General features: G+C 38.3%; 1 pseudogene; it reads left to right on the forward strand.

Moving 5' to 3' along the window:
- The first annotated feature begins 4,882 nt into the window (after positions 1-4,882).
- Positions 4,883-4,954, forward strand: LOC122007579 (annotated as a pseudogene).
- Positions 4,955-7,296: the final 2,342 nt, after the last annotated feature.

Raw genomic sequence — 7,296 nt, forward strand, 5'->3', positions numbered from 1 at the left:
ATGTGGAGAAACGCCATGGTAAAAGTATTAAGACACTACGGTCTGATCGTTGTGGTGAGTATCTCTCAGGAGAGTTTAGGAATTACTTATCAGAGGTTGGGATTCAATCTCAATAGTCTGCACCTTGTACACCCCACCAGAATAGTGTGGCAGAATGAAGGAATAGGACTCTTATGGAAATGGTTAGATCGATGATGAGTTATTCAGAATTACCAAATTCGTTCTAGGGATATGCTTTAGAAATGGCAGTATACATTCTGAACTTGGTACCTTCTAAATCAGTACCCTCTACTCCCACGGAATTATGGAATGGGCTAAGCCTAGTCTGAGTCATGTTCAGATTTGGGGTAGTCCAGCACATGTGCTGAAGGGAGATGCTGATAAGTTGAAATCTCGTACAGAAGTTCACCTATTTATAGGTTATCCTAAAGGAATGAAAGGTGATTAGTTTTATAGTCCTAAAGATCAGAAGGTTATTGTTAGCATGAATGCTCAATTTTTAGAAGAAGATTATGTAATAAACCACCAGCCCATGAGTGAAATTGTTCTAGAAGAAATGAGAGAGGACACGTCTACTTTAGTACCAACAGTGCAAGATGAAATATCATAAGAAACTGCAACACGTATTACAAATGATACACAACTACAGACAGTACCTCATCGTAGTGGGAGGGTTGTGAGACAACCTGAAAGATTCATATTTTTGAGAAAATCTTTAGACTTGATCCCAGGTAAACATGAACCTGATCCCCGAACATATGACGAAGCACTCCAAGATAAAGATGCAGCATCTTGACAAAGAGAAATGAATTCAGAAATATAATCTATGTATTCTAATAAAGTTTGGGAGCTAGTAGAACCATCAAATGGTGTAAAAGCTATTGGATGTAAATGGATCTACAAAAGAAAAAAAGGGACAGATGGGAAGGTGGAAACCTTCAAAGCAAGGCTTGTTGCGAAGGGGTATACTCAGAAAGAGGGAATCGATTATGAGGAAATTTTTTCGCTAGTAGCTATGCTTAAGTCTATCCGGATACTCTTATCTATTATTGCTCATATGGATTATGAGGTTTGGCAAATGGATGTCAAGACAGCTTTTCTTAACGAAAGTCTTGAAGAAAACATCCATATGAAGCAACCAGAGGGGTTTATTACAAAAGGCAAAGAGCATCTTGTATGTAAGCTCAATCGGTCTATTTATGGACTGAAGCAAGTTTCAAGATCTTGGAACATTCAGTTTAATGAAGTAATCTAGTCTTTTGGATTTATTCAGTGTCTGGATGAGTCTTGTATATACAAGAAGTGTGATGAAAATGTGGTTATATTTCTTGTACTATACGTAAATGACATTTTGTTAGTTGACAAGAATATCAAAGTGTTGTCAGAAGTAATGGTATGATTATCCAAGCAATTTGATATGAAGGACTTGGGAGAATGCGGACATATTCTTGGGTTCAAAGTAATAAGGGATCGCAAGAAAAGAATATTGTGTTGGTTGCTACTCGAAATATCGTCCTAGTTCCCCTGTATAAAATTTTTTACAAGCATAGAACTATCTAATCTACCCATGTGCTCTACTGAAGTTAAATTTGGATTGCAAATGAAGCTTAACATTATTAATCCAAATTGTCCTTCAGAAGTTAAACTTGGATTGGAAACGATACTTAACTTTTTTACTCCAAGTTTAACCGATGTGATCTTCCTAAGTTAAACCATATTACAGAAGTTATCAAATATCTATTTCAAAGATCGGCTTCCAAGTTAAACATGATGAGGCACTTTGCCTTCTTGGGTATGGGATCATCCACCACTTCCTAGACAAAGCCTCACAAAGAAATTGGATATTTAACTTCTTACAGTAAACTAGAATTAACTATGGAGACCTCAATAGAAGCAAATTATCGAAACAGGAAATCAAAAGATAAAATCGATAACAAAATGATAACTTAAAACCGATAACCACTTGTGTTTGATTTTTCAAGATCTATACAAAAAGATGAACTAGTTATGATGTGGAAACTAATAACTAGTTATACCTTTTATAGCTTATAGACCTCTTGATCTTATGTTGTATTCCCCTTCTTCTCTTGGACGTCGTGTGAGCGATGATCTTCCAAGATGAAATCCACCCAAGCTTCTTCCTTTGCTTCCAAGATTCGGCCACCAACTAACCTCCAAGGGATGCTACACAAGAGAGTTTCCTTCTCTTCTTCTTCTCCTTCAAGCAATCGGCCACCAAGAGTTCACCACACTAGATGGCGCCAACCACCAAGAGAGAAAACAAAAGGAGAAGAGAAAAGGACAAGGGTCGGCCACCAAGGGATTGGAAGAGAGGAATAGAAGATGTGTTATGAGGTGAGGCACCCCCTCCTTCTCTTTTATAATCCTTGGTCTTTGCAAAAAAGGAAAGTTTTAAACATAATTAAACTTCCTTATATTCCTTGCTAATGACTAAAAAGGAATGTTTTAAAACAAAAAAATTAAAACTTCCTTTTATGCTTGTCATGGTCAGCCCTATACATGTGCTCCACACAAGAAAAGTTTTAAAGACAAAATTAATATTTCCTTATTTGTTTCCAATAAGAAATTTTAATAAATAATTTCTCTTTTAAATCCCTTGTTGGTTATAAAAGGAAAATTTTATAAATTAAAACCTCTTTTTTAAAACATGTGGATGGTTTAAAAAAAATGAAAGTTTTATTTAAAATTAAAATCTTTCTTTTAACTACAAATAAGGAAAGATATCAAACATTTCTCTTAATCCTTTGTAGAAAGCTATAAAAGGAAAGATTTTAAAACTCGCATTTGAAACCATTGCTTCCACAAAAGGAAAGATTTTAAAATTTAAAATACCCTTTTATTTTATTGTGTGTGGTCGTCCACCTTGCTTGGGCTCCAAGCTTAGCCGACCATAAACATGGCTCCACTCTTTGGCTTGGCCGGCCCTAACTTGGGCTCCAAGCTTGGCTTGGCCAGCCACCATAAGATGAGTAAGAAGCTTGGCTCTAAGTGAATATAAGGCTTTATAAATAAGAGGCTACAACAGGGACCGAGAGGAGGAATTAGTTTTGGTCTCCCGATGAGCTTAAGCTTCCCGTGTTCGCCCCGAAGACCCAACTCAAGTTCATCAATAATAATTCATACCGCTAAAGAGTTATTATTGCACTACCACACAAATCCCACATTACAATATGGACACCTTTTATCATGAGTGCATTAGTCTCCCTATTTTTAAGATATTGAATATCCACTAATTAAATGAGTTACTGACAACTCACTTAATTAATATCTAGCTCCAAGAGTAGTACCACTCAACCTTATTGTCATGTTGGACTAAGTCCACCTGCAGGGTTTACACGACAATCCTTATGAGCTCCTCAAGGGGACATCATCAACCTATATTACTAGGACACAGTTTCATTCTATAAACAACAACACATCATATAAATAATATCATTTCCCAACTTATCGGACCTATTGATTCAACGAACTAAATCGCACCCTTTGATAAATTAAAGAAATAAATCTTAAGTATACGTGCTTGTTATTATATCATGATTAAAAGTACGTACTTCCATAATAACAGAGGTTATGTTCTTTTATATAGTTAGTATAAAAAGAAACTACCTCAAATGGTCCTGCTTAATACACTCATAGTGTACTAGTGTAATTTTATAGTCAAGATAAACTAATACCAAATTACACTATAATCATTCCAATGGTTTGTCCAATTCCATCTTGGTTGTGAGCTACTATTTATAATTTATGAGGAATTGATAACATGATCTTCTGTGTGTCTCCTCACACCATGTTATCTATAATATAAATTAAATGGACAACTACACTTAGCATAAATGTAGACATTTGACTAATGTGATTCTTATTTCAAAATATGTGTTTATACAAAAAGTTAGACTTTTAGTATACACTTTAACATGTGCTTATTCCAAGCTTCATATATCGATACTATCGTAGCTTGTTTTAGCATGCAAAACTCCAAGAAAGGTTTTCTACCTTTTCAGCATGGAGTATCTTTATCTAAAGAGATGTCTCCTAAGATATCAAAAGAGATAGAGGAAATAAAGGTGGTTCCTTATACTTCAGCTATAGGAAGCCTAATGTATGCAATGTTATGCACGAGACCGAATATCTATTTTACCGTGGGCATGGTTAGCAGATATCAAAGTAACCCAGGACCAGAACATTGGATTGTCGTAAGGCAGATAATTTACTCCCTGTGGGTTACACGGATTAGGACTGATAGGACCAATAGTAAGTCGACCTCGGGGTTTTGTGTTTACTTTAGGAGGTGGAGCCATAACAATGGAGGAGTGTTAAGCAGAGATGCATTTCAGACGCAACCATGGAAGCTAAGTATGTGACAGCCTCTAAGGCAGCCAAAGAAGCTGTATGGCTCAGGAACTTTTTAATGGACTTAGATGTGATTCCTGGTTTTCTCAAAATCATCATAATTTATTGTGATAATAGTGGTACAGTAACAAACTCAAAGGAACCACAAGCCCATAAGGAAAAGTTTTGTGCTTGTACAAATTTTTTTACAGGGGAAACAGAACGGAATTCCAAGTAGTACCCAGCAGTTCCCCATGGTCTCAAACTTCTTGGTCAGAGCATCCAGCTTTGCGAACATGAGCGTGACTGCATCTACGTCAAATTTTCCTGATGCCTTGACTGGATACCCATGGAAGGAACCTCCAGATCTCTCAGTTGCCCACTGATGATAGTTCTGGGCCACATTCTCTATTATCTCTTCAGCTTTATCAAGGCTCTTGTTCATCAACGCCCCTCCTGCTATAGAATGAGGGACACCTTCGTGTGAGAGTTGATTCCATTGTAGAATGTGTGTAGCGCCAACCACTTCTCGAGGCCATGATAGAGGCACTGTCTCATCATACTCTTGAATCTATCCCATGCTTCGAATAACGATTCTGAGTCTATCTGTTTGAAGCTTGCAATTAAATTCCTCATGTGCACAGTTTTAATCGGTGGGTAGAATTTGTCCAGAAATTTCCGCTCACACTACTCCCAAGATGTAATGTTGTTTGCTAGTAAAGAATTAAGCAACTGCTTGGCGCTGTCCTTTAGGGAAAATCCAAAAAGAAGTAACCTTACTGTTTCTGGCGAGACCCCATTCACTTTCATAGTGCTACAGATCTCATAGAAAAGCTCCAAGTGATGATTTGGATCATCGTGCGGTCCTCCTCCAAATTGATTTTACTATACCACGTGGATTACTACAGGCTCGATTTCAAAATTGTTGGTTTCAATTGGTGGTCGGGTGATACTTGACCGTAGCCCTCGTGTATAAGGTGTTGCGTAGTCCTTCAAAAGCTTGTCAGCCATTTCTGAAGTTTCTTGTTTTGTTTGGAGTTTTTGCAAGTTTCTTCTCCTACGGTAAGTTCTATAAATTTTTGGATTGAATGGTAGAAGTTTTCTTGAAAGATTAGCTCTTCGCATGCAAGAACAAGATATTGAATAATCCAAGTATAGAGTAAAAGAAAGAGTTAATATTTTTTTTATGTTTTAATAAAATGCAGAAACTAAAGCGAAAATCAAGAAAAACAAAGTCTAGTCTAATCCAATATGATTATCACTAATGTTATAGACGCAGTCCCCGGTAACGACGTCAAAAATTTGTTACGCTTTCGCAAGTGCATGAATACGTCGTCAAAAATAAAAGATTATCGATCCCACGAGGACTGGTTATAATTACTAGCGATTGTTCACGTAGAATTAGCTAAACTACCGATGGTTGTAGGTGAACTATTTCTTAAGAAGAAAAGAACTTGGGAAGTAGATGTGAGAACTAGTGAGAGAGAGAGAGAGAGTTTTACTTGGCTTGGGAAGAGCTCTAGGAGTTCGGTTTCATTGTGGTGGTAGTTGATGTATCATGTTCTATCCTTTCCTCATTGTCAATCAACATGTACTCATCGGAGGTTCAAGTTACTACCCTTAAGCACTAAACAGAGAAGATCCTTATGAAATCATGTTACGGTTAACCCTTGTCACTAGGTCGCCTCGGTAGATCATAAGAATGTGAATCTGATCGATATCATTAAGGATAGAGATAGGGGTTTGGTTTGGTTTCCTACTTCCTTGTGAGGAATTACCTCTCCTTTCAAGGGAGTATCCTAGATGCCCGTGAACGGGTTACCCCTGTCACTAGGGCCCCTCAGGTATATGATCTTAGATCCTATATTTACGAAATTAGCAATTTCTACACAATCAATTAATATGACATGGTAATCTGAAGGGAGTTTCATGCATATCAAATAGAAACAAGACAAGCGAAATCATTCAATGAGAAAAAGGCATAAACATGAGTCTTACATCAATACATATCCGTAACTACTCCCTGATCCTAGAACAAAGAATCTACTCCATAGACACCAGAGAAAAACCCGAAGACATAGTATAATTAGACATATAATCCCAAAACAAGAAGAGAGAGGGAAAAGAGATGCTTATTCAATGTCGTCCAGTGATCTTCGGGTCCAATCCTTTGCTTCTGGAGTTGATGCGGTGATGGAGGTGATCTTGGATCGTCGAATGGGGGTCCAGGATGGCGTAGAATGACACCAAGGTATATCTCTCTCTGACGGCTTGCCTCCCCTCCGGAGAAGGGTTAAAGGTCCTTTTTATAGGCTAGGGCATGGGTGCCACACGGCCTGTGCCACGGTCGTGCGAGATATACTCGGCTAGCTCCTCCCTCTCTTCGGATAGAGTGGCATGGCCGTGCGAGATCTACACGACCAACTTCCTCTTCCCTTCGGGGTGAGTGGCACGACCGTGTGAGATCCGCACGACCATGTCTTCCTTCAGCTCGGGTCTACATTGCACGACCATGTGAGGTTCACACGACCGTGTGCTTCTTGGCTACTGGTCGTGAGGCATGGTCGTGCGAGGTTGTGCGTCCGTGCGGTGCTCTCTCTCAGGAATGACCACACGGCTATGCAGGGTTGCACGGTTGGTGTCAAGTGGCTCCCTGCCTTGCTCTGATGCGTCGAAAATCACTGTTTTCGCTCCAAAAGTTATCTCTGTCAACACAAAACCAAACAAAGAGCAGATCTACGACAAAAGAGTAATTAATGTAGAATAGACAATAGGAGAGATGATCATGTAAAGAATATATGCAAATTAAGCAAGTGAATGTGAGTTAAAACATGCATAAACGATCATAATATCTACGCACATAAGCAAGCTTCACAAATACAGTTTCAAAATAACTCAACACAAATACCTATCGACCAAAGTTCCACTTATAACTACTAATAAGGC

This window comes from Zingiber officinale, chromosome 7B (assembly GCF_018446385.1).
Source record: "Zingiber officinale cultivar Zhangliang chromosome 7B, Zo_v1.1, whole genome shotgun sequence".
Taxonomy (NCBI): domain Eukaryota; kingdom Viridiplantae; phylum Streptophyta; class Magnoliopsida; order Zingiberales; family Zingiberaceae; genus Zingiber; species Zingiber officinale.